The 26,923-nt window shown below is 38.0% G+C and overlaps 1 protein-coding gene and 1 non-coding gene across 2 annotated transcripts in view; both read right to left on the bottom strand.

Annotated features, from left to right (window-relative positions):
• The window catches only part of ZNF407 (zinc finger protein 407), a 439,772-nt gene that overhangs the window by 326,157 nt on the left and 86,692 nt on the right, over nt 1-26,923 (bottom strand).
• On the bottom strand, nt 24,415-24,522 carry LOC112645694 (U6 spliceosomal RNA). The gene has a single exon (XR_003127198.1). It is a non-coding gene; the product is annotated as a U6 spliceosomal RNA (small nuclear RNA).

Genomic DNA, 26,923 nt, shown 5'->3' on the forward strand with positions numbered 1-26,923 from the left:
TCTCTCTGATGAATAAATAAAATCTTAAAAAAAAAAAAAGAAAAAGAAAACAGAGACACAAGCTTTGAGCGAGAGTAAGAGAGTGAAGACTCTCCTCTCCTGAAAACCCTCCCCCAAGTCCTGGGCAGATGTCCAATAAACACTGATATAAATGCTTAGTACCAAATTGCTGCTGGGCCTCCCCCTCCACTGGGTCCCTTCATAATGGCAATTCACTCACCCTCATTTCAGCAGAACCACAAATTACCTCTAAAGTTAATACTGGGCACTGACCACAGAACTACTGTAGTGAACCAGCAGTTTGGATTACGGTCTATATTCAAATCCAAACCTGTCCTGGCACTTAGATGAAAACACTGTAGTGAACCAGCAGTTTGGATTAGGGTCTGTATTCAAATACAAACCTGTCCTGGCACCTATATGAGAATACTTCCTTCTGAAAAAGCATGGGGAGAAAAAACAATGCACAGAAACCACAGACAGAACAGTAAATAGAAGCATGCTGAAAACACAGGGCTGAGTAAAAGGCTTCCGGAGAACACCTCTTCCTTATTTTTGTTTTTTAAAGTTCATGACCAGTCAATGTTGCTGGCTATAGTGACATCCTCAGGGCCCTCTCTGGTCATAAGTTTACTTTATGTCTTCCCCATTTTCACTCTCCTGCCTTGCTCTGATACACTCTGTGTCCCTGGTCACACTCTGTGTCCCTGGTCATCCAGGCTGTGAACAGAGAGAACTCTCTCACACTACGCTCTCCACTTATACAACCACATTCCCTCCCCAGAACTTCAACTAGCATCTCTATGAGATCAGATCCTCACCTTTCAGACAAACTCCAGAGGCTTTTCTAGCTGCTTCATTTACATCTCCCTTGCTAAACAGAGATAGATGATCCATCAACATGGACATGATAGATTTAGAGAACTGAACATACTGGAAATCAACATGAGGAGGAACCTTAGAGGGTGTGTACTAATTCCTAAGTTAGGAAAACTAAGTAAAAAACAGGTACAGACAGATAGACAGGGGGCCTGGGCTAACCCCAGACTAGCACTCTTCCCTTTGGGTCACACAGCCACCAATTGTCCTTCAATCCTAAACATCAGAGACAGGTGAAGGTCCATCTCACAAAACGTCTTCTCATTCATGAAATTTTCAAAACCTAACATTCTAATCTCCTCACCCTTGACTTTCTAAACATTCTCCCAATCGCCACCCTTGACTTTCTAAACATTCTCCAAATCGGTCACTTTGAACTTCTACACTGCCTTTACCTGCTTATCTGCTCTATTTCCCTGCATTGAAGTAACTGCCAAATCTTAGAGCTTCTACCAATGTTTCTTCGATGCATAGGCTATGTCTAGTCTCACCACTATATTGGCTCTCCCATCCTTCATTATCTCCCCACTACACAGCAGCAAAAAGCCCTTACCTGGAGTTTCAACCTCTTAATCTCTGCCCATCATAGGCAATTAAAGCCTTTAAAGAGAAGTCCTGCTTGAGCTTCTCTATTCCTCTGCTCATCAACCTTTTAAGAGTCCATCCTCAAGTGCATTTTCTACTCAGTACTTTCAATGACTCCCCATCACCCACAGGACAAATTCTAAGTTGCTTACCTGCCCACTTGGTAACTTGCTATCCATCTACATCTCCACTCTCATTTCCCTACCAATGTATGTTCCAGTAAGGTTCACAATCCCTTATCCAAAATCCTGAAATCTGAAAAGTAATAAAAACTGAACGTTACATTTTTTAAAATCATTTGAGGGGAAACCGGACTGGAACTAACATGAGGCTTTTCAGAAACTTCATTTACCCACCTATGTTGAGTGTTCATCTGTAGCACAGAAAGAGCAATAATTAGATTGGGATGCTACCCCAGAGACTACCTGAATTAAGACTTAGTACACGCAACATGTATGCTTCCTAAAATCCAATCAATTGTGAATTGCCAAAAATACCTCTGGCCCCAGGTTCCCAGTTAAGAGAAGGCAATAGCAGAACACCAAATCCTGGAGCTCAAGAATCTTAAATCCTTCCAGAACCATGCCCTCCCGCACTCCCCTTTTAATAAGCCTTTTCTCACCTCAGTTTTGGGGGTGAACTTGACCTCAAGTCTGACATCCTATCTGAAGCCTCCACTAATCATTGCCCTTTTCATGGTGATTTAAATGTTTCTCCTCTAGGTCCCAAAAGGAAGGGCGAAAATCACATTTCATCTGTTTTGGTATTCCTTGCACTTGGCTCAGTGCTTGGCACATAAAAGAAAACTAATGTTTGTAGAGTGATACTGAGTAAATTAATCTTAACTGTGAATAATGAATTTATAAATGGTAAATGATCCTTATTTCCTATTAAGAATGTAGAAAATGTAAAATCCCTATGTTTCTCTAGGAATTGACTTCTACCTTATAAAATGACTAGAATTTCTACTCACCCCCAAAAAGATGGACTAAAATACCACAAATGCCAAGGACCATGTAAAATACTCACAACTGGCCTTTTCTTTAAAGAATAAATAGCTAAGTAATAGTTAAATGGCAAGTTCCAACATTGAGTATAAGGAATCTAAAATGTAGGGATTTCTATAAGATTAAGATTTGAGTATTTCCCTATGAATTTGAGAATTAATGTGCATTAATTAAATAGTGAATGATTTATAACTCAAGGTCCAGCCACATTAGGGTCTCTGAGCGGGCCCTGCTTTAACTCCTTCTATAGGGTACATGATAATTGACAATACCTGACGAAAAAGGCCAGTGGTAGCAAAACACAGCATGTTAATAAAATTCCCTGATGGGTAAATTAAAGTCAACATATCTACACATATTCTGAAATTCTTTCCCAATATACACTGCGGCCTCATTTTTCCATGTAATTTGGTTTATGCATCTTAATATTTTGCTCTGCTTTTCAATGTGATTTTCAAAGGTAAAGTTATTCTTTCCATGCACAGTATCCCCAGGCTTATACATAAATTATTGGCTCTAATGATTCAGACTTAGTGGTCAGTCCTATACAACTCTCCACACAGCAAATATAGTATGTGAGGTATTAGCTGGAATCACTCTTGTTTAATGAGATGATCCATCATGGTGTCTTCTAATTAAACACACCCTTAGCCATGATTCTTGGACAAAGAAAACACAGTGTTAAACAATATGGACCCAAGAGAATGAGGTGCGATGAACCTTCAGTGAAGAGAGGTCTCAATTCATGTCACAGAACAAGAGCTCTACATAAAAACATACTGTACATAAAGTATTATCATTACTTCACTACTATCCTCCAAATGACGGAGAACAAACTGTCCACAGAAGTAGAGCAGAGTAAAAGACCCTTCCAATTCTCCCTCATTCCTAAGAGAACATCCAAAACATTGCACAGCCACAGAAGGATCCGAGTAAAAATCAACACCCAATGAGTGTGCCAATGGACTGCCCCACAAAAGAAGTTTCCTCACGGAGGAAGAAAGCATCAGTTTTGTATCATTAACAAATCATATTTTCACCAAAAAACTAATGAACACTACTTAAAATATTATATTTTCCAGTTAGATAACACCTTCTCAAATATGAAACCATATATGAAAATGTCCAAGTGAAAAGAAAGCAGTTTTCCATTTTATAAGAAAGGAAAATAACCTCTCTAAGCCCTATATTAAAAATTGTAAGAAGCTGAAGCTGCTATTAAGTCTCAATCCAAGTCCAATTATTTTGTTTTCAATTAGATTCTACTGCTTACACTCCATCAAGTTTAGCAAACTTCAGATTACTAGATAAGAGTAAATGACTTAGCAAACATGAAGATACTCAGGGAAATAATAAAAAAGAAATGAGACAGTGAAGAAACTATTTTCATTGTTAATAATTTTACAGGTATGAAATTAGGTTCTGTCTCACCTACCATAAAAATAATTTTAGAATCAGTTAAACAAGTAGAATGAAATATATATTTAATAGGCACAGAACATAAATCATTTTAAAACAGGTAGATGTAAATTTTTTAAATGGTATGAAAAAGTTTGACCAAAATAGTTAATTAAAAACAAGTTAGGAGAGTTCCCATCCATAAAATGAGAAAACATCAAAACTCTAACGCTAATGGTTGGAAAGTGCAATAAGCAGAATACTCTCACAAGTGTCAAATAGATCAGACTTTCTAGTAAGCAATTTTTTTAAGAATTATTTATTTATGAGAGAGAGAGTGTGTGCACATGAGTAGGGGGAGAGGCAGAGGAAGAGAATCTTCAAACAGACTCCCCACTGAGCACAGTATCCAATGTGGGGATCACATGGGGGTTGATCTCATGACCCATGAGATCATGACCTGAGCCAAAACCAAGAGTTGGCTCATCTGACTGAGTCACCCAGGTGCCCCCTAAAAGTAATTTAGTTTTATATAAGAGCAACTTCAAATATCACCATTCACTTTGAAATCTAATGTTTCTACTTCTAGCATGCCAAAGAAATAATATGAAAGGGCACCATAATGTATATAAAGACATCCACCACAAGGCCATCCATATGAGAAAGTAAAAGTGGGAACCAACTAATGCAAGAAGCATTAAGAAAGTGATATAAAATATTCTGTGCATACATACAGAATGTTACACTGCTATAAAAATACCTACCAAGAATATTTTCATAGTATTTGCAAACACTTCTCAGGTAATTTTAAGGCAAAAGCAAATTTTTAAATCTTATGTATAGCACATGCAGTTGTGTAATACTAAAAGAATTATATCAAAATGTTAATGTGAATTAAAGGTGATTTTTTCACATTCATTACAATTTATTAACCCCTCCCAATTTCCCACAATGAGTATAATGCCTTCAGAAAAGAAGTATTTTTTTAAAGAAACTACAGATTTTTCTTTTAAATTCATACACTTCTGGTATGAAGTAATAAGTGTCTAACAAACCAAATCTCTTACAAATAACAGCTATAAAGTTTGGACAGAATGCTAACAACACAAACTATCTGATGGTTCTAAGGAGTTAAGAAACTCCACAAGTTTTAGAGTGTAGGCAAGGCCTGAAGCACACAGATTAGTGACCAGTAAATCCAGATCCACTCCCTCACAGGTGGTTTTACCCAGAAGATGCCAGAGGTGGAGCCCAAAGACAGGTGGGCAGCTAAAATCACAGTGGGGAAAGCAGCTGTACTTCTGGATCAGATAGCAAGTATCCAATGCAAGGAAAGCCACGGAAGTCTAAGAAATAAATACCATAAAAGAGGGAGTCAAAAGATCACCTGATTCTATGAATAAGCCCAGAATAAGCCAGCCATGTATGAACAAGGAAGGCTAAAAGAAGATTGCCATTAAAACTTAAATATCAGAAATGAGATATGAGCAGCTGAATCACTGCAGAATGAGAGATGCTATCTGAAGGTAATGACATTAGCTGCCTGGTAAAATGAAAATACCAACAATATTAGAGGCAGTAAAACAAAATCCAGAGACCACACAACATGAAATTCAAAATGCCCAGGAGACAATCCAAAATTACTTAAGAAGAGCCAGAAAATTGTGACCAAATCTCAAACAAAAAGATCTACAACAAGTAAGATGACCAAAATGCTATAATTACTTTAAGGGACTTCAAAATAGCCATTATAACTATACTAAGTAGAGTAAATATGCTTGGAGCAAATGGAAAAAAAAAAGGAAATTTCAGGAAAGGAATAATTTTTTTAAAATCAAATGAAAGTTTTAAAAACAAAAAATATTTTTTTAAGATTTTATTTATTCATTCATGAGAGACAGAGAGAGAGGATGAAAAGACATAGAGACAGAAGTAGGCTCCCTGCGGGGAGCCCAATGTGGGACTCGATCCCAGAACCCCAGGATCCTGACCTGAGCCAAAGGCAGTTGCTTTATCACTGAGCAACCTAGGTGCACCCCCAAAATAAAATATTTAGAATTAAAAAAATGGACTTAGTAACAAAATGGAGATGACAAAGTAAAGAATCAGTAAGTCTGAGGGCAGATCGACAGCAAGTACCCAATATGAAGAATAGAGAGGAGGAAAAAATTAAATTTAAAAAAAAAGTAAAGAGATGGGGGGCGCCTGGGTGGCTCAGTCAGTTGAGTGCCCAACTCTTGGTTTTAGCTCAGGTCATGATCTCAGGGTTATGAGACAGAGCCCCAGGTGGGGCTCCATGTTCAACAGGGAGTCTGCCGGAGATTCTCCCTCTTCTTCTCCCCCTCACAACATTCCTGCACACATGCATGCTCTCGCTCTCTCTCAAAATAAAAAAATATTTTTTTAATAATAAAATGTTTAAAAATTTTTAAAAAGCAAAGATAGCCTCAGAGTCCTGCGTATGGAACAAGCACAAAAGATCTAACATACAGTTAATTAATTAGAGTCCCAGAAGGAAAAAAGAGAGAGGAAGAAAATGGGGCAACAGAAAGTCCTGAAGAAATCCTGACTCACTCAGGAACACCCAGTTTTGATAATATAAAGATGTCAACAGACCTTCTCCTTTAAAACCAGTATAAAACTGCATATAATTATCAAAAGTCATAATTTCATGATTCTCAACATCAAATTCAGGCACCAGGTGGAAAGGCACCTTATTTAAAGCCCTGGGTAGGAGCTGGTGAAAGGAGCACTTGCCTAGGATACTACCACTCCTTCCACACACCCCTTGGACTTGGTGATGGACATGACAGTTTTACTAGCATAGAAAAGAGGGAGAGAGGAGAGGAGAGGAGAGGAGAGGAGAGGAGAGGAGAGGAGAGGAGAGGAGAGGAGAGGAGAGGAGAGGAGAGGAGAGGAGGGGAGGGGAGGGGAGGGGAGGGGAGGGGAGGGGAGGGGAGGGGAGGGGAGGGGAGGGGAGGGCCCCTTGGACTTGGTGATGGACATGACAGTTTTACTAGCATAGAAAAGAGGGAGAGGAGAGGAGAGGAGGGGAGGGGAGGGGAGGGGAGGGGAGAGGAGAGGAGAGGAGAGGAGAGGAGAGGAGAGGAGAGGAGAGGAGAGGAGAGGAGAAAGGAAAGGGGAAAGGAAAGGGGAAAGGAAAGGGGAAAGGAAAGGGGAAAGGAAAGGGGAGAGGAAAGGGGAAAGGGAAAAGGAAAGGAAAGGGAAGAGAAGAGAAAACCAGGAGCTATAATCCAAGGTGGTGGAGGAAGGAAACTATTTCAGGGAGGGAGCAAAACCACATAGCTATGTCAGGGGAAAGTGACAAAGTTGGTAGGATGCAAATAACTAAATCTCACAACACGGCTACTGAGATATAAGCCCAGTTTGAACATGTGGCAGACAAGCAAGAAATTTAGCAAGGAGAGCCTATAAATAAAAGACCAATAAAAGGACTAGATGAAGCTCTCCACACATTCCTGGTAGACTAAGCAGGGGTACAAAGAAAACCCAAGGGAACATGGCAGATAGCAAAAGACCCAAGATAAGCATAACAAACAGGTAAACTCTCAATGCATCCCAATACACAAAGGAAAAGAAGAGCTAATGGCAAAGACCTTCATAGGCTCAATGTGTCAGACATAAACATTGCCTAAATCATTGTTTGATCATTATATTTTACATCCACAGGGGAAACACCCAGGAAGTCAAGGTAAAAATATATAAATAAATCATATAAAAACTGAATAGAAACACCGGAGGCTACCCACAATGGGAAGATAAAATTCCATGATTTTAAGGCCATGAAACACGCAAGTTAAAGGAAAAAACACATTCTCTGAAAAGTCAATCAAAATCCAAACTTATCACACCTTACAATATAAAATTTCCTATTTGCAACAATTACAACAAAAAGACATCATAATATATGTGTAAAAGAAAAGATAAACTAAGACCCAGATTAAGGAAGAAAAAAAAAAATATTCAATATAAAAACAGAAAATTGCCGAAGACCAGATGCAGAAAAAGTCTTCAAGTAGCTACTGTAAAGATGTTCTAAGAATTCTTTTAAATGTTCAAAAATTAAAGAAAAATACAACGACAGTGATTCAACACACAAGGAATATGAGTAAGAAAATAAGAATTACAAAAAAGAACTAAATAGAAATGCTAGAGATGAAAAGTACTAAACAAATAAAAAATTACTATATGGGAAAACAGCAGAATTAAGAAGGCAGAGAGAAAAGTCAGGAAAATAGAAGAAAGAATGATATTAATTAACTAATCAGAAGATAAAAAATAAAAGAAAATATTAGGAAAAATGAACATTACCTCAGAGACCTATGTGACAATTTGAATTATTTCAACAAATGTGCAATAAAAATGACAATAAGAAAAGAAAGGGGCAGGAAAAAAAATTTTTTAATAATGGCTGAAAACATCCCAAATTTGCCAAAATTAACCTTAATCTACAGATAGAAGAATTTTGAAAACATCAAAAAGTATAAATACTCAAAGATTCATCCCTAGAAATATCAAGTCAAAGCAACAAAAGAAAAATTTATCACATGCAGGGAATAGCTACATGTTTAACAGGTGACTATATCATACAGAAGAGGAAAAAAAACAAAACAAACAACTAAGAACTGACTTACCAGGATCAAGAGAAGATAAAAGCTAGAAGAATAATATAATAAAAGTACTGAAAGAACTATCCATCATGAATTCTATACCCAGCAAAACTATACTTCAAAAATGAAAAGGCAAGAAAGATGCTCCCAGATAAACATAACTGACTGGGTTCACATTCAATGTGGAATACAAAGTAAAAAAGAGGAACAGATGAAAAACATACACAAGACATAGAATAATAAAGAGCTAAACAGAAAGAATAAATCCAACCAACTATATTATATTACATGTTAATAAAATAAATACCATAGTTAAAAAGAATAAATTATCAGATTGTATGAAAGGAAAAAGACCAAAACTATGTGTTACAGAGAAACAGTTTCAAAAAGACAAATAATTCAAAATAAAAAACTGGAAATACTATTCCATGCAATCAGTAACCACAAGACAGCTAGAGCGGGCATATTAACATACCAAACCTCTTTTAAGAAGATATTACTAAAAATGAAGGACAAAAAAAGTGAAGGCATAAATACTGAATAAATATAATACTACTCCCAATTCATAAAAAAAATATGATTTACATTAAAAAATCCAAAAAGCCCTTAGGCTAAGCTATGAACATACACGTACATATATATATAAACACACACGCTCTAAAGCAAATGGGTGAATTTAAGAAATTCAAAGGACAAAAGTTAACATGCAAAAATCAATTATACTTTTAAAGATTAACAACATAAAATTCCATTTAAAATAGTGCAAACATAAATGTAACCAAATACTGTGCCAGGCCTATATGCTAAGGACTACGAATACAGAGCACAGCTGAAAGGTAAAGAAGACAACCTGAAGGCAGCCTGCGAAAGCAGGAAGCACAGAGTCCTTGCAAACCCCAGTGGTTCCCCTCCTAGGTAATTACACCTAAGAAATGAAAACATATGTCCACACAAGGACTTACACAAGAGTCCATACTAAATGATGCTGCAAATTAATTTAAGGAGACAAAAAGCAGGTCACTGTTTCCCTGTGGCCTCCAGGGGTGATGGGCTACAAAGAGGCCCAGAGATACTGACAAAAATTTCTTTTATCTTCATTCTGTTAATGTCTTCAGAGGTACAGGGAACTGTTAAAACACATCAGACCATACACTTTAAATGGATGCCCCTTTCTGTACTAAAATTATTCTGCAATGAAATTGTTGAAGAAAGAAACAAGTAAATAGTAAAAAAATAGTGAATGAACAAACAAGGGTTTTAAAGTACATAAGCCTTATACACCTGCTTAAAAGTACTAACATTTAAATAATAAGGAAAATTTGTAAATATAAACAAGCAACACTTTTTTAAAGATCTCTAGTTTTGTTTCTTTTAATTTGTTTTGAACCTTAAATCTGTGCTGAGTGTAAGCAGATAAAACCTTAACAGATTTTACTATAAAAACCATTCATACAAATAAATTATATAATTATGACTACATAAAAAAATGACCCCATATCTCATCCCATATACATAATTCAGTTTTATTACTGAAAGAAGCACCTGTTATCATATGGAAAATAAGTAAATTTTATTGTCTGCTTCATCTTGAATATTTCATGTCTGTGTACTCAGAATCACAAAATGCAAAGCTATTCTAACACTAAAGTATAAAGAAAGTGTGATTGCCTAACAGACTCAGGAGTATAGTCTAGGCTTACAATATTTCTGTCCAAAGCAAAGCTGATGAAAACAGACTCTTCCTTAATAGGAATTGTCACAATAAGTAATTGCACTATGAAACACAATGACGGGGCAGCCCAGGTGGCTCCGTGGTTTAGCGCTGCCTTCAGTCCAGGGCATGATCCTGGAGACCTGGGATCGAGTCCCACATCGGGCTCCCTGCTCCCTGTGGAGCCTGCTTCTCCCTCTGCCTGTGTCTCTGCCTCTCTCTTTCTGTGTCTCTCATGAATAAATAAAATCTTTAAAAAAAAAAAAAAAAAGAAAGAAACAAAATGACGGCATTTCAACTGCTATTCTGATACAGAATTTTTACATACCTAAAACTCTAGTGGAAAAGGTTAGATTAAAATCACTGGGCCAATCTAGAAATGCTAAAAAAAACACCTATGTGCACACACACTCCCTCTCTCATATGTGTGTACTCACATGTTTTTAAAAGGTAAAGACAAGAATGACATTAACAACAACAGACAGTATATGTCTCTGTATTTAAATATACACACAATGACACGTGCACAATACTGTCCTAGTGTTGCCTTCCTGTGAAACAAACAGCAATTAATTCACAGGGTGGCATTCATTCCTAAATTCATCATTCATGGACCTGATTCCATTAATAAATAAAATTCATAATGAATAAAACTGATATACTTTATTCAAAACTGATCACAATAAAAAAAAATGCCTGCTGTGATGCCATCATTGAAAAAAGGCTTATAAGAACAAATGGCTAAAATAAGCCTTGTCTATTAATTCTCAAAACATAAACCATCTAAGAGTATTTCTGTGGTAAAACAAAATAGGACAGACGACGTCGGGAGAGCAATGAAAACAAAATGATCTGAATCGTGACAGAGGGAAAAAATTAACAACCAAGCTATCAAAACCTCATCAAAGGCATCAACATCACCCACCAAGACTTAGCTAAAAATAAGAAACCTGCCAAAAGGGCTGCATGCAGCAAAACATCTATTTAAAGAGAATGTCTGAATTTAAGTACTGGGATCGAAGACGTCTCTATGCTTTTTCTTCAGACCCATGACCCTCTCCTGATACTGATAAACCTGAGTCATTGCCTTCTTATTAATGGTAAATGATAACAGTCCGATGAGAAAAGGGAAGAAAAAAAAAAAGCAGACAGAAAAACTTAAAGGAAGTCAGGGATCATTCAGATGTTTAAAAACATACTTCTCCAGGTCAAAATGTCTGGAGGACATGATTTCTTAGAGCCCAACATGGAAATGTACAAAATAATAATGCTGAGTCATTGAGACAATATTAAATCATGTTATGCAAGGTTCCAAAAGCCAAAAACTTAGGAAGTTAAAAAAAGACATTGTGAGACAGTAAGTCCTCAATGATTCAGTGAGCGCTGGTCGAGGTGGCCCATAGGTGGTCTATGGCTGTGCTCTCCTGTCCCAAGTTCTCAGCCGTGCAGCCTCCTCCTAAAGATCCTGAGGATGGAGCAGTGCTCTGCTGAGCATTCCCATACTCCCAGGGCACCCACTACTGTCCTGACTGCACTGCATCTGAACAGACTACATGACAGCCTTGAACAGAGGAAATCAACTTTCACCACGGTATCCCAGGGCCCAGGACAATACCCGGCATGGAGTAGGATTTCAGTAAATATGGTTTTTCTTAATTAATGAAAAAACATAAACTAGGTTCTGTCTGCAAAGCACATTTTGATAACAATGATAAACACCCAAGATATGCCACAGGAACACAGAGAGAAGTTCCGGCTGACAGTGGAGATTACCAAAGTCTTCATGGAAAGGGTAGAGTTTGAACCACACCTTCCAAGTTCAGGTTGGATTTAACCAAATGGTTAAAAAAAAAAAGTATCCCAGAGAATAGGGATACTACAGAAGTAAAAGAAAGTGAGATCGGAGACGACATAAATGATGAAGGTAACTGGTTGACAGGTAGGTCTCCGTGAGAAGGAGCAGTGCGAGGTAAGGCTGGAAAGGCAGACAGGGCTGCAGAGTTGCAGAGGGAGAACAAGGGAGGGGGGAGACAATGGGGAGCTTCAGGGTCACAAGGGAGCTTGAGAGATTTCACTGTATGCAGAATACACTTTACAAGCAAAAGCAAAGGAAATACAACTTTCCACATGTCCCATATGACTTCCTGAGTCAACACTGTTTTACTCCCTACCAAATCAAAGAGGTGAAGCTGCAAAAAATACTCCAAAATACTACCTGTGCTACGAGCAAACTACTGGCAAACCTTATTCCCAGGTGGTGAATATTATACAATCCGCATATAATAAAATACTAAATAATCATAGAATTTTTACTCTTAAAATACAACTGCCTTGTATTTTTTTTAAATTCTTCAATTTTGAAATAAAGTTGAAAGTACTGTGTCAAAAGACAGTGAAAGAGTTATCATTAATCTTCACAACTGACAAACAAAAAAGACATATAAACAAGTGCCAGGATAATAAAATGGTGCTATTCACTTTTTAAAAGAAAAAAATAAATTGTACTGAAATTATTAAGCTAACAAAGCAAGAAAAAATATGAGTAGAAAAATGACAGTTATCTGCAAAATTCATAAATGTGTCTTTTGTAAACCATAATGATCATATTTTATGCTGTCATTTTGCATTTAATTGCTCACCCTGGTACTTTTCTTCATAGAAGCCATCAGTATCCCACAGAGCAGATGCTGAATTGCAAAAACATACTGTGACCATGGACTTATAAGAAAGTTACTGTGCTGAGCTGTGGTGTATGACAAGTTAATTTTTGCAATTACACTTTTTCCAACAACAAATGAAGCTACTGCTTATCCTATCTTATTAAAAGGGGGAAAGAAAATATTCTTATAATAAACTAATCAAACTCTTGCTTCAGTTGGTATGAGAAAGTTAACTTTTCAAATAGCTTTTCTAGAATATGTCCAAAAGTAAAAATCACCACCTCAGCTGAAATACATAAGAAGCTTAATGTGTTGAGGCATGACTGTGTTTTCTGAATGTTAATATACAATGCCAAGTTATTTCAAGCCTTTTAGGAAATGTCACATACCAACCTTGGTCTTTTGATCATTACTTTTACTTCTGCTATATTATGCGAAACACAGTATTCAAAGGATAAGTCCTATAACTGTCACTTAAAAGAAATGGCTATTGCACAATAATTTATCTGCAAGGTGTAAATTGTTCTAAATTTAAAATATTTGCAATGACCATCACTGTCACATACCCATTAGTAATGAAACAGTAGGACATCATGCATTGTTAAAACATAAGCTATTCCCTATAATATACAATCTTTGTATAAATGCTACAAAATTTGGGAGCTATTATGTTTTGTTTCAATCATTAAAAGACAGAGAGCAGGAGGACATTTCTCTTTTAATAAACCTCCCCCCACGTTAAAGCCCAAAGAGTTATTTCATGATGAATGTTAATATATCAGAACAAAACAAGTTGAGCCACATTTCCCAAATGCCTAAGTCAAACGTGCTTACTGGAGGAGGGTGTCTGAAAAATAGCTATTTCATATATGTTTTTAAAAATCCCTTTTACCTAGTGACTTAAGATCTAACTGAAAATGTTTGTTTGTTTTTTTTAAGATTTTATTTATTTATGAGAGACACAGAGAGAGAGAGGCAGAGACACAGGCAGAGGGAGAAGCAGGCTCCATGCAGGGAGCCCTCAATCCGGAGTCTCCAGGATCATACCCTGGGCCGAAGGCAGCTAAACCGCTGAGCCACCTGGGCTGCCCGAAAATATGTTTTAATCACATAATAATGTACATGTAATGTACAATTTCAGGGCATTATATAAAAGGAACATTAGGGAAACCTAGTAAGCTTTTCTCTGGACTTTAGCAAATATATAATGGGACTGATGTTTTCAATGTACAACATTGCCCCCATGTCAGTTCCTGGTCTAAAGGGGTTTGTGAAGGTGTTAATTGAACATATATTCAAAAACTTAACCTGATAAAAAGTCTTAGAATTTTGATAATCTTAGAGATCTTTCATTTCAAATCCCTTGTGTGTTTTTTACCTAAAATGGAATAATGTATGAGATATGCAATTTTACACGTGCAAAAGTGTTTGAAGAACACCAACCCTAGACCTGACTGCACAGGACAAGAAGCATTAAAGTACCCCCAGGGGACATGCAGTCATCAACACAGCAAGTATTTGAGCTAGGAGGTCCTCCATGCCCTGCTCCCCGCTATTTGAGAAAGAACAACAGACGTTTCAGATGTCATCCTGGCCATGTACTGAGCAGGAACCTGCCAGGGTCCCAGTGTCTATTTCCATGTCCCTGGCTGAGCTATGAACCTCCCCAGTGGTATCCCCCAGTCATTCTCTCATTCTGGGTGTTCTCAGGCCAACTCACTGCCTGCATCTCCATTGCCTCCCTTCCTCTTCATCTCAGCACCTCTTCCTGGAAGAGCCACAGGCCACAAACACAGATGTGTCATGCTCTCCTTTCCAAAGCCTGCTTCCATGGAGCTGGTTGGCCGGCTGTGCACTCCCAGGCAGTCCTCTAGAGTCTTTTCAGTGCGTGCTTCACCCAGCTCTCCTTCTGTTGGGACCTCAGCCCTGTCTTTTCCACAGCAAACATGTACCCTCCCTGCTGCCCCATGCTCCAGGGAGCTTTCACCCCCAGCCCCCTGCAGCAGCCTCCCCAGGGAAGCCTCCGTCACTGAAGTGGGTGTCTCACATACAAACTTCAGGGCGAGGGGTAGCAGGGAGACCAGACAACTCCACCAGCCTCCCCACAACCGCAGGGACAGTACCAAGTAAAGCATACTGTTTCCACAGCCCTTGACACAGAAAGCCCTGTCTCCCTCCCTGTGCTCCTCTCTCCTTCAGGCCCTACACACTGGGATGCTGCATGGATCTGAAACAGCTACGCTTCCATCCTGCTACGTCCTTGCCTCCACTATGCACATAAAAGACTCCCATGTGTCTTTGATGTTTCGGTGACATCTCCTGCGACTTCCCCAGGACAAGTGAGCTAGTGGGCCGTGTGCCTCTGGCATGGTGCATGCTCTGTTGGGCCAGTATCTGACACCGGTGCTACTGAGGATTACAGGGAGGGCACGGACGGGGATGGATTACCTTCCATGCCCACTACAGCCATTGTTCAATAACCTTATTAATTTTAAATGAATTGAACTTTTGGAAGATAAAGTATGTCAGAAACTCCTATAAATGGAAAATAATCATTTTCTTTAAACTTAAAATGTTTGACAAGAATGAAAAAGAAAAGTAGCAAATTAGCTCTGGGGAAATGCAAACGAATAGCTACACTCCCAATTCTGCAGCAGTCATACAGATGAGGCCAAAGAGAAGCAAGGCAGCGTCTCCTCGATTTTCCAAGTCAAGGCAAAGCCAACACAGCAGCAAGGTAAGTTCTGCCAGCCCCAGGGCACAAGAGCAAGAATCCGTAGTCCCTAACCGCTGCTGTGCAGAGCTCCCCAATGTCACACACTGAGGCTAAAATGAAAGATGGAGTTTTAATAACAGAGGGTACAGGCAGCATTTTATAGTTTCTGACCCACATACACATACATCACCTGATCACCTCCTCAAAAAGACACATTATTTCCTCACTTTGAGGTAAAGAAGCTAAGGGCACTTTCCTATAACTAAGATACAGAAGCTGGACTATGAACCCAAGACTTCCAACTATACCACCTGCCTAATAACCACATTCTAAAGGTGTCTAACACAAGGCTGCACAATTCTAGCCATGAAATGGCCAAGACACGTATCTAAAGCATGCAGGGCCAAATCACACACCCTGGGTTCTCCTGAAGTCTACAGTAAAATCAAAATTAAATAAATATTAACAAAGTGTTTTAAATCTTTAATAAAAAGATTTATAAATAAGTTTTAATGGATAATTTTGCTTTGCAGTATATATAACTGTATTAGGGCTGTTGCAACAAATTATAACAAATGTAGTAGCTTAAAACAATACAAACATATTATTTCCCAGATCTATACTTTAGAAGAACCCTTTCTGGGGGCTCTTAGAGGAAGATACCCATCCATGCATGCCCTTTCTAGCTTCTAGAGGCCACTCACATTTGTTGCCTAAGGACCCCTTCCTCCATCATCAAAGCCAGCAATGGTGGGGGAGTCCTTCTTACATTATGTGCCACAACCTCCCCCACATGGAAGGACCCCTATGTCACCCTGAATCCACCATAATCTCCCTATTTTAAGGTAAACAGACATCAACCTTGAATTCCACTGACATCTTAACTACCCACTGCGGCAGTAACAGAATACGGTCACAGGTCCTAGGGGGCAGGGGGGCAGAAGGAATAAAAGGGTTATATCATTCTATAAACCAAAATAACCTAGATTAAAGGGGGATACTAGTTAAAATCTAAATTTAATTTTGAAGTTTTGTATCCCCTCCCTAGGAAACAAAGTCCATGGAGAAGGGATAGAGACAATTCATCATTCTATCTTTTTTAAGATTTTATTTATTTATTCATTCATGAGAGACAGAGAAAAAAAGAGGTAGAGACATAGACAGAGGGAGAAGCAGGCTCTCTGCAGGAGCCTGAAGTGGGACTTGATCCTGGACCCTGGGATTGGGCCCTGAGTCAAAGGGAGACACTCAACCGCTGAGCCACCCAGGGGTCTCCATCATTCATTCTAAACTGGTGTCTCATTCTGACAGGACATTAGAAAAAAATAACCAGTCTTACTTTAAAAGACTCTTTCCAATCAGCTAGTAGAGTGAAGAATGAGTCATAGGCATCCTACCTGTAATAATGACTTCATAGGCAGACTAAGTTTGAGTACTCTAACCTGTGTTTGCAGAGACTGTTTCTCCATTCTCCACTCAAGCTCACTTCTTTACTTAAAACGCAGAGGGCAAAAGTCAAAGACAATGATTAACTCACTCTGTCAACTTAGAAGCTAGTGAACATCAGTAAACATGTACCAGGTAACAAGAACAAACGACTAACACTTCCAGCTCTTTCTGATTACCTCATTTGCCTCTAGCATCACTGTGAGGTATATTTAAAGAAATATTACTCAAATTCTTCAATAACACCCAGAGAAGAGGGGCGATGTTGACAGTGCCACAGTTACTAAGTACATGTTGCACAAGTCCAAGGGTGAGTTCTGTCCTGTCCTCATAGCATCAGAACAGCTATGAGAAAAGGAACCTACTAAGGATAGTAGGGAGCAAACCTAAACTCAATAAAAAACATTGTAACATTTTCCCAAACTACACTAGTCACATATTAGAAAAAAAAAAACGAAGAAAATGTGTAATCCTATATTTCTACCCATACAATAATTCTATATTCATTAGAATTTTTAAAGTGTCAAAATGAGAATACTCCTACATGAGGAAAAAATGAAAATTTTACAGTATTTCTTCATTTTTTACTTTGCTACTAATTTATGTAAGCTCTATAGGATTAATCAAATCAATAAATAGAGATAATATGCAAAAGCCCTAAAACCTTAAATATTATGGTAAACGTTTTAAAGTTAGAATTTATCTGTCCTAGTTTAAAAAACTGAGTGAAAAATATATCACAAATGTAAAAGCACAAAATTACAGTGACAGTTTCATCTTTAGTATCTTTATGTGAATAAACAAAACAATTATCATCTTTTGAACAGAAGTTACAAACAGGCTTTTTCAGGTCAAAATTCCTTTAAAATACACAATTTGAACTGATCCCATGTTTAACAAGGAACATTTCAATTCAGACAATAATGGAAAAACTTCATTCCCTTCACAGAACTTTGCTTCTAGAGTACATATAACAAAGTTGGAAGAAACATGGGATGCTTATTGATAATGACAGGATTATTTCAAAACCCCATTATATCTGCTTAATTAAAGCAAAAGGCATCAAAATCTTTCTCCACAAGAATCATGTGGAAGCTGCAGAGCCCGGATCCAGTAATTAACTTAACCTTATCACTGAACTGTATTGGGTCACTCGAGTGCAGCCCAGTATCAAAGCTAAGAGTCAACGCTCTCAGGCTAACATTACAGAGTGACACAGAGATTGAATAACGCCATCTGTGAACAGACAGGCTTTGTTCCCACCTCCCTGTGCTGGATAAATGTTCCTGCTCATAACTTTAATGTGGCAGCTTAACCATTTAATCATTGTACATTAATATATTATCAATATTATGAACATGTAACTACAAAATTACTTGTCAAAGTAATCAGATATTACAGATTTTGTGCATACATGCAACACAGGGGATTCGAGTATTAATTGTACATTTAAAAAGAAGATATATTGCAGATTTCTAAACACATATAGAGATATTTTATGCACAGTAAAGTTCTAGATAAGTGTTTGAAATTTACATGGAATCATTCCATGCTCCATCTTTCATCAGACAAACGCATGGGTGGTTCTAACATGGCTTAATTCCACCTAAAAGACGGATGTGTATACAAGTCCTAAAAATTCAATTTATTCAATTATGCCAACTTACTTGATATTTTATTTGCTTTACTGGAAAATATTTCAAAATATAATAAATCATATTTTGAATATACATTGCTTAAGGTCATCTATTCATTACTCCCAGTTAAGCTTAAACATATTTTGTTTTTTTTCCTAAAGGATCAAAAATCCTATTGCCAAGACATGGTTTTGAGGTCTTTCACTTTCACCAAGTAAGACACTAAATCATAGGGGACGATGATCAGCAAATTCTCTGCGACAGGCCCTAAGCCTGCTGAGGTAATGCGGCTGACAAACTTTGATGTGCCATGCCTGGGCACATTATGTTCATGTAGTGTGTACATCTGGGCACCCTTTATGGCAATGCAGCAAACAGCCACTCATTTATTCCACTCTAATTAGCACACATGTAAATCCTCACCAATCAAGCCGCGTGTGAGGTTACTGTTGTGGCAGCCATACAGCAAGCTGGCAGAAGGTAGGAACGAAGGACGAGAAGACACTTCTGGGCTTGATCTGAACCTGCCATCACACCAGGCAGGCTCCCTTGGAAAGGGCTACAACCAGCTCTCCCTTTCAAAACTTATTAGGGGGCCCAAAAGAAAAAGGTCAGCAGACAGAAAGCTGATTGGCCACAATTCCCAATTCTTTACCAGTTCCGGGAATACACCTGAAGCAACATGCTTCTTATTCGCTTAAAAACACAACAGTTACAAGCAGAAGTTGGAATTAAGTTGTAAACAGGCTTTATGACAGAAGATACAAAGAAATTCTGAAGAAATACTGTGACACCCCAATATACAATAATTTATGGGATTACTAGAAGATGGTAAGAAACAAACCTCTCTATACCTGTGCAAGATGCAACTTAACACCCACGCAGGCTGCTGTGGTTGGTAAAACAACTGTTAAAAGCCAGAGTAAGTCACTGTTTCCTTTCATTAGCCATTTGCTAGCATATAAATTTAAACTAATTTTTCATGCCAGATTACCAAAAACAGCAACTTCATCTTTGAATGTATTTATATAAATGTTATTAATATAGACAGCACCAGTTCAGGATTTTTTTCATTTCTTTCTGTTATTTCTTTCACCACAATGAAATCTCATGCCTTTTTTAGATAATATCATGCATATTATATTAATAAGTTGCCAAAAAAGAAAATTGTTCAAAGTTAGAAAGAACTGAGACTCTGCCAGTAAAAATGAATATAGTATCTACACTTGCATGTGTTTTACTAGATTTTCTGGATAAATATGAATTCATGCTGCTTTTGAACATTCATTTAACTTGCCATTACAAGTTACATCATTCAAGTAAATAAGGAACACATTCAGCAATTATGATGGAATGCATCCCATGAGGCAGGAGATGCACACAGCAGAGCAGGTGCCATCCACACCCCCAAAAGCAGCCCTTCCAGGAGGAAACAGTCACCTTAGTGTGTGTCGATGCATCAGACCACTACTACATGGGCACCATGGTTGGGAAAAGACAAGAAGTCTTCCTCAAGAAGGCAACGACCACCTGATTTCTTAAAAAATATAGGTGTTTTAAGGTAACTAAAAATTTAATCAACTTCTTAGACACTGTTTACTGGGAACTCACTCTTACGTGTTAGGAGTATGTTAGGCAAACAGAGCACATACTGTCTCTGTCTTCCTGGAGTTCACAGCATGGCTTGGGGAGAAAGACACTAAACTTGTAAACACAGTCTGCCTGCAGGGCTGGATGCTGTGAATGAAGACAGGTCACCAGCAGCAAAGGGGCCCCCTCCCTGCCCCTGTAGTCCTTGCAGGGACACCAGACTTGGCAGTCTCCTTATCTAAAATAAAATAACACCTCCACCCTCTCAACTCTCAATCCCTTTCCTGATTTTTCTCCAGAGAAGTGACATGGCCAGTTTTGTTCAGAGCTGAACCCCACACCAAGAACATATCAGGCACCTAGTAAACGTGTGTTGAAGGGATGGATGAGAGAATAGAGGAATAAATGAACATTCCAATAAGGAGTAATATACAGAATTCTGGGTTGATCAGATCCAGGGAATAGAGAACATCTCACCTACCAGGACTGAGGGACATGGGAGTCTTTTACAGTTAATTTTACGAATTTATTGCAGATTGGGGCGCCTGGATGCTCAGTCCATTAGGCAACCTACTTTTGATTTCAGCTTAGGTTGTGATCTCAGAGTCATGGGATGAAGCCCCACATCAGTTCTCAGCATGCAGTCTGCTTAAGATTCTCTCTCTCTCTCTCTCTCTCTCTCTCTCTCTCCCACCCTGACTCCTTCCCCCATTCCTGCTCTAAAATAAAATAAAAAATAAAATAAAAGACAGTGACAAAGATGGTATGAATCCTTCAAATAAATCCACAAATAAATCCTGTAAAAATGACCTGATGTTAAAGAATTTCCTGACTGGACTTCTCATGTTTATATAACTAGCCTTAAAACATATCGCCACCTAACATCATAATCCAAAGCACCCATAGCCATGATAAGCCATATGCTATGGAGTCATATGTACCTAGGACACTGAGTAGGTGGGACGGAGAGGGAGACACACAGAATTAGATGTTCCAGTCTACATCAGACCTGTTAACTAGGAAAAGAAAGCAAGAAAATGATCTTTAGTAGCTGACAAGGACACTGGCTCCCAGACAAGTCAGTGCAAATAGTCCAAGAGATACAATACAAAGTACTCTTTCATCTATAAATAGTAACTACAGTTTCCTGTTTTATATGCATAGACTTTGTTCTCACCTGTGAAAGAAAGTTCACATCTCACATCAAGACCTTATTTAACCTATTTCTTTTAATTTTCATATTGTCAAAAATGTCCAGTATTTGTTTTCTTTCTATTTACAAGACACAAGCTATTAATTTTTAAATATATTCCTATCTTATTTAATCACTAATAAAGGACAAAAATACAATTTCACCAGTATAAATGAATTCTGAGTTTTTCTACAATGAAAGATATGTTTTTTCCCCACCAAATAAGCCACATTCAAAATAGGGCAAATTATATGAAAAAAAAAAACCTTGACCCATATTTTAAAATATAATTTTTAATCTACAAATATACATTCATAGGACATCAGATGTGGGCCATAATTATATACTCCATCTGAAGCTGTTCTAAGGCATATAATAAATTTTAAGGGCTATCACCGAATGAATAGCATTTGGGCAATTGAAAACTTTCTATTTCCAAGGGGGATCCTACTCAACTAAACCACAGTCTATGGCACCACATCATAGTCTTCATTCCCCATGATGCCACTCTCTCAATATTCTCCACTCAACCACTTCCAACAGACTGTAGCAGAAACAATCTTCCCTGAGCTTAATCCAGGGTACTTTAATGACAGCTGGACTTTCAGAGATTACCTAAAAAAAAAAAAGTCTGAAATCAAGACACCAAAAACATATCATTATCTATCAATCCTCTATAAACCTACTGAGACTCTAACTCAATGTGGCAATAACTTGTTCAAAATGTATTTGACATTAAATGCAATGATATTTAGGTGATATGAAAATGCAACTAGGGAAGGGTTAGTCTTCTAAGCATAGTACTGGGGTCTGTGTGAGCTGAGAAGAAACAGAATCTTAATGGAAAGAAAAAGACCTGCCATCATAAAAACATATTCCTACCATGTTTGCTATTAAAATCACAGGTACAATAAATTACAGGATGAGTGTACCTGCAAGTCCATAGTGCCTTATCACAGCCATCCCTTTTCCTCCACCTTCTCCCAAATACAAGACTCTTACAGGGTCTAAGGCATCAAAACATTACACTAAAGCTGTTAATGCAAACAGAACAGCAACTAAAGCAAGAAAATGCAAACTTACGCTTCATAAAGAGTTGTCATGTATTTATATATATGATAGCTAAAGCTGCTTTAGTATTTCATAGAACTTGAGATAGTAAGACCGCCACCTCCTGTAATTGTCAATCCCAGATCTATACATGTCTGTATGTGTGTGCATGTATGTATAGGTACATGCATCATGTGTTTATATGCAATATGAGATACACTGACATATAAATAAGTCTGTGTATGTCATTCCACTTCTAACACTTTAGCCCATATATAAAACTCATTTGTGTGCATTAGAAAGAATGTAAATCAAAAATAAATTTTCTCCAGATGCCTGGATGGCTCAGTGTGCTGAGCGTCATTCTGCCTCTAGCTCAGGTCCTGATCCTGGGGTCCTGGGACCCAGCCCTGCATCAGGCTCCTTGCTCCACGGAGAGTTGCTTCTCCCTCTGCCTATGTTACTTCTCCTGCTTCTCTGTCTCTCTCTGTCTCTCTCTTTCTCTCTCTCTCTCTCTGCATCAGATAAATAAAATCTTTTTTAAAAATAAAATAAAAATAAATTTATCTCATGTTACACTTTCAATAAAATCTACTCTTCTTTAGGCTTTTTCCACTTCAAGCAGAATATTTACTACTTTATTAAAAAATCAATGAAATATAAAGAAAATAGATAAAATTGCAATGTTTTTAAGATATAGATAATACATGTTTATCTTGTTTATGGATCGAATCCCACGTCAGGCTCCCAGTGCATGAAGCCTGCTTCTCCCTCTGCCTGTGTCTCTGCCTCTCTCTCTCTCTCTGTGACTATCATAAATAAATAAAAAAAAAAAAATTTGAATTTGAATATTCTTGAATGTGTAAAAAAATGAAGCACTTGCCTTTTAAATTATACATTTTGGGTAACTGCCATTGAAAATATCAGAGATGTATTTAATACGAAAAACTGACCAAGGCACAAATAAGACACAAGCACCTTTCCCATTTCACATCTAAACTCAGAGCTATGAATCCTTCTTGACACAGAGCTGGTATCACACCAGAAAGTTGATGTCAACTGAAAAAGCAATGTAATAATATGCAAACTGCATTTAATCAGCAGCCCCTCCAAAATGTAATGCCACCTCTGATCTAATACCTCATTAGAAGAGCATTCAAAAATGGAATATTCACAGGCATGTCTCCTTTATAGATATTTTCACTATAATAATGGTAGCTGAAATGGCACCCCACAGAGGTCTATGTGCATACCAAGCTAAAACATAAGCAAATTAAACCACAAACTCACTTTGAAGTTTGAATTTCATGATGTACGAAATAAAGCTGATACAGGCATTTTATTTATTTATAGGGCTTATGAAATCTATTTCCTAAATCTGTAAAATAGTCTTTTCTCTCCACAATGCAGTGAAGAAATGGGGTGGGGGTTGGGAGTGTGAAGCAAGACTAGATTAACAGGTTAAAAGCCAACAATATAAAAGAAGCTGGAATAGAAAGAAAAGGTTTAAAAAAAAAAAAAAAAGCAGAGGCAGAAATCAGGGTCAGGTTGAAGATTAGATTCAAATCAGAAGCCACCATGTGGAAGAAACAGCCTACTTCAAAAATGGTGAAAGTTAGCTATACTAGTTACCTCCCATGACAGACAAGGGAAGGAGGTCTCAGCCACAGCTGAGAGGAGCTAGAGGTTTCTGGTACTGCAGGGTCTCTCAGTCCTGATGCTGGGTATATCATTTTATGAAAATTCATCAATCTGTACACTTATCCGTAGATGACACATGTCCATACCATGAGTCACAGTAAAATTCAATCCAGAGTTCCACTTACAAGTAGTCAGAAAACAGTACATATAGGAAAATTCAACCATCCTGTGTTGTTTTCTCTTTGCAATTAGTTATCTCACTATTTGCAATACCAGTTGCTTCCTTTTGATGAGTTTGCATGTCATTCTTTTGCAGGAGCCATGCTAAATCTTCTCTGCATCATTCCAATTCTAGTATATGTGCTGCTGAAGCGAGCACCCTTTTGATGAGTTGATCAACAAACTGATTCTAGGAGGGCAAGCTCAGTGCCAACAGTACTTGGCAATTATTTATTGTCTCAGCCAGCTCTGAGTGCTAACAAAATACATGGACTATGTGGCTTAATGAACTGAAGTTCTTTTCTCACTGTTCTGAAAGCCAAGTCCAAGAGCAGGGTCCAAGCATGGTCAGATTGCGGAAAAAAGTCTCTTACTGACTTACAGATGGCTACCTTCTCACTGTATCCTCATGTGGGGAGGGGGTGGGAGACTGATGGACAGAGAGGAGGTGTGGGGAGGAGGGAGAGAGCACAAGTAAGTGTCCTTATAAGAGAAGGCACCAAAAAGGTGCCCTCAGGGCCCTACCCTTATGCTTTCATTTAATCTTAATAAACTCTTATAGGTCTTAAATCCAAAAACAGTCACACTGGGGATCCAGGCTTGAAAATTTGAATTCTGAGGACACAATCCAATCCACAGCACCTACTAAGTGCCCAGTACCATTAGAATACCAGTAAATATTTTTAAATATTTGATAGTTGAATTTTAACAGGAAAAAAAAAAAAAGAAAGGTTCCAGAAGCAAAACTACAATCTTGCTGTCCAGAGAAAAAAAACACAGACAACAATCCCATGTTAGCACAGCAGCCCTTCTTCTTTCAAGAGGACTCTCTCTACCATGCTAACTAACACGGTTTAGGGACCACATGTCCTCTTTCATCACAGAAACAGCTCACCATTTTGAAGGAGAAAGTAAAGCTGAAAAGAATGGCCTTTAGGGGAAGACAGTTCTGGTCTGGGAGCAAGGGCAAGGTAAGGATTCAGGGGAGAGTCAGAGAGAGTCAAACCACACAATTATCTCCACGCACCCTTGCTGGGGGGACACTGACACAGGCTGATGCCCCACACAGTGACATCCCCATGCAGTGACATCACACTTCTGACACCCCTCACCAAAAGCATGTTCAGCATTTCCCACATCTCAGAGAGTGATACAGACAACCCTGACCTGAAGAAAATGCCAAAGATGTGGCAGTGTAGAAACTGTTCATGGTAAACTAATTAGATGGATTTTATCTAGAACATTTATCTCAAGAAAGCAGAAGGAAAAGCCTTCAAACTTAGATGCGCTATATAATTTATTTAAAAATTTACTTTACAAAGATGATTTGAGGACTTAGTAAACAAAGGCATATTAAACTTAGTAAACCCCACAAAATAGAACAAAATATACTCACTCAAAAACCATATTTTACTCCCTAAATGTCTTTAGGAAATGGATTGTAAAGTATACCTGAGTTTAAAGCTTTGACATATTCAGTATATTTTTTAAGTGTGATAACAATAGTTATGCTATAGGAACTAATTTTATTGTAAATGATGATGGCAATGAGAATTTAAAAAATATAAACTCACATTTTAGGGGTGACTTTAATTTACTAAGAGGAGCATATGCATATAATTTTCTCTCAAGAGCACCAACTCTCACAAATTACCTCTAGTCTGTGAATAAAATAAGTATAGTATGATGTTAGAAAATTTGTGTTGCACTACAAGATTTGTTATTTAAAATGTGACTTATATACCTTTTAATATTTTCACTGTAAAAATTCCCACAAAATATGGGAAAACTACTCCATAAAAACCTATCTCACAACTAAAAAATGCCTGCTTAGATTTATCCAAATCTAACAAGTTAAGGAGCAAAAGAGGCATGCTGGGTGGTAAGGACTCTCATAAAGCATTTACTAGAGGACCTCCCATATTCTTAGGAGCTTCCCTAAATAGCATGAAACAACTTTTTTCTCCACTACTTTACCAACAAATCAAACTGCTCACCTGTAGTTGGGTACCAGGAGACATTTTTAAAATCTCAAAACTGTCCAAAATTCCTTAGACAAAGTTCAGGTATCATTAAGACTACTCCGAGCTCTCACATACAACCATCCTTCTGGTAATGGACCTGAGACCCCCCAACACTGCAACATTTTTCTTTAGTAACACATTGGACTTTTATCTTTGACAAAAAAAAAAAAAAATGTCATAATAATGAGAGTAGCAACAACACCTTCAGGACACAAGGCACACTTGACCAGCAATATCTCTTAAAGGCTTCTTTGCTTAGTGCTTCACATACACTTCAGCGTGGGTTGAAACATCCCGTCTCACCTTTGTGGTGCAACATAGAAAACACTTGAAACTGAACCCAACTGTAGTCCTGGAGGGGGTGGTGCAGGAAAAGGGAGGGATGTGCTGTAAGGGTACAGACAGCAGGCTTGCACCATCACTCAACGAGGAGCACCTCTTTATAGAAGGAGCATTGCCAACGCAATGGATCCAAACCTTCCCAATGCCTTTTGCGCAGTGATGGCACCCCTCTATAAATGCCAGTGTGTATTACCT

Source organism: Canis lupus, chromosome 1 (assembly GCF_003254725.2).
Source record: "Canis lupus dingo isolate Sandy chromosome 1, ASM325472v2, whole genome shotgun sequence".
In the NCBI taxonomy this organism is placed as follows: Eukaryota; Metazoa; Chordata; class Mammalia; order Carnivora; family Canidae; genus Canis; species Canis lupus.